General features: G+C 36.9%; 1 pseudogene; it reads left to right on the top strand.

Annotated features, from left to right (window-relative positions):
* Positions 1-525: 525 nt before the first annotated feature.
* LOC122747396 lies at positions 526-1,984 on the top strand (annotated as a pseudogene).
* Positions 1,985-2,500: the final 516 nt, after the last annotated feature.

The following is a 2,500-nucleotide window of genomic DNA, read 5'->3' as shown; positions in this document are numbered from 1 at the left end:
GTGAGGCAATTGGGGTTAAGTGACTTGCCCAGGGTCACACAGCTAGTAAGGGCCAAGTTTCTGAGGCCGGATTTGAACTCAAGTTATCCCGAATCCAGGGCCTGGGCTCTATCCACTGCACCACCTAGCTGCTCCTCACACATTAATCTTGAGTGTTCTTTTTCACAGTTAGCCAAAACATACATTTTAGATTTAGTGTAATGATAATCAGAATGCAAAAAGAATACAAAGTCAAAATAGTAGTAAAATTCATTTGGTGGAACAAAAGATTTAGAATATTAAGGGAAATAATAAAAAAACAAAAGTAGCAATGAAGTGGAGATAGTCCCCCTAGGCATCAAACTGCATTAAAACCAGTTAACATAAAAATTATTTTTTATTGGTTAAAAATATAAAAAAGGCCACTATTGTCACCCAGCAACCACTGAACAACTGCCCCCTACACACACACACACACACACACACACCTAGTCCATCTGTCTGTCTGGTCCATCCCCATTCATTCCAGGTACAGCAAATTCAGTCATGGATAAAAATGGGCTGGTGCAGAAAGCCAAATTTGCTGAGCAGGCTGAGAGAGATGAGGACATGACAGCCTGCCTGGAGTCTGCAACTGAACAAGGAGCTGAATTATCCAATGAGGAGAGGAATTTTCCATCTGTTATTTACAAAAAAGGTCATAGAGCCCCAAAAGTCATCTTGGAGGGTTATTTAAATTATTGAGCCAAAGACTGAAGATGCTGAGAAAAAAACAGCAGATGGCTGGAGAATACAGAGATAAAATTGTAACCAAACTAATAGATATCTACAATGATATACTTTCTCTATTGGAAAAGTTCTTGATTCCTAATGCTTCCCAAGCAGAAAGCTCTTTGGCTAAGGTTACTGCTAGTGATGACAAGAAAGGAAGAGCAGATCAATCACAAGTATATCAAGAAATAAGCAAAAAGGAGATACAACCAATGAATACTATAAGATTAGGTCTGACCTTGAACTTCTCTTTGTTTCATTATGAGATCCTGAACTCTTCAGAGGAAGCCTGCTCCCTTACAAAGACAGTTTTGAATGAAGCCATTCATGAACTTGACATTCTTCACATTAAGTGAAGAATCATACAAAGACAGTCTCAAAAATTTCTAAGTCTCAGGGTTAGACAAAGAAAAAACAGTCTCTAAGCCAAGTAAAATAGGTTTATTAAGAGAGGGATCCTGTCTCACAATAAAACTGGTCTCTGGTCTGGGACCCAAAGACCCAGAACATCAGGATCCATGAATATTTATACATCATGACTCCTACCACAAATTAACATAATCCCAGGGATACAAATACAATAAGTATGGAATAGGAAGGAAGAAACCATCAGTCAAACATTAGTGCAAACACTTATTCTATATATCTTACTTAAAATAGCCCTGTTATTAAGTTACAGGCTCATAACATAAGAAGCCTGATTGTGTCCTTTTCCATCTCAGATGTAGCCTCTCTGGCCTATCTTTCTATGAATTGTTTCTCAGCTATCAAGACTTTCTAACATATTGGTTAAAGTTAGCTCTCCAACTTCTCTTTAGCTCTGACTGGTCCATTACAGCTCAGAAGTTACTATTTTAGGTATATTACCTTTAAATTGATTGGTGGCTATACTTAACCACAATTGGAAGTCAAAGAGCTGAATCTTTGGTTAAGCTTTTGGAGTAGACAAGTTAGCATTTGCCTTAGCTCCTTTCAATATCTATTACTTATTCTTAAGCTAGTAAAGAATAACAAAGTTTGTAGTCTATAAACTGCTTAGTACTACTGTTAAGTCACTTGTATCTTATGGTTGTGGAAAATATCACTTACAACATTAATAATGCAATTACTGAGAGACAACTTGACATTGTGGACACTGGACACCCAAACAGATGAAGCTAAAGCAGAAGAAGGGAGGAGAGAATTAATCAGCCTTCTGACTTCTGTTTGTCTCACTCTAAAATTTACACAGTAGACTATTTCTCATCCATACTGTCCCACAAATAGTTTTTGTTTCTAATTTATGACAGGTTTATGTTACTTCTATTTGGATTTCTATTTCCCATGTAGTTTTTATGTTTAATATTAGAGGAATAGAGTGAGTTAACTTTTGGGGAGTTATCTATTTTCAGTAGAGGTGACCAATATGGGGATATGGAATTTTTATACATGTTTTCCATGTTTGGCATAGTACTTTTGGCACATTTTGATTTCACATAGCCAGTGCTAAAACAGCCTCCATGTTTAAACAAAGAAAACTTCGTATATATTGGCCTATTATGGTGGGAGGATGAAGGGATAATTGATTCCAGTCAGAGGTGTAGTTATTGTGGGTATTTTAGGGTCGGAGCACTCATGACTGTGGTAGAAAAAGATGTCCCATGGGTATTACATGTCATTCTATATGTATCTGTGGAATACACAATTTCAGTGTGCACACCATTATGACTGAAGTTGCAAAAGACAAAGTTTTAACCCAGTCAATTTACTC

Source organism: Dromiciops gliroides, chromosome 3 (genome assembly GCF_019393635.1).
Source record: "Dromiciops gliroides isolate mDroGli1 chromosome 3, mDroGli1.pri, whole genome shotgun sequence".
NCBI lineage: Eukaryota > Metazoa > Chordata > Mammalia > Microbiotheria > Microbiotheriidae > Dromiciops > Dromiciops gliroides.
The sequence above is the reverse complement of the archived record's forward strand: the minus strand, read 5'-3'. Positions and strand labels throughout refer to the sequence as shown.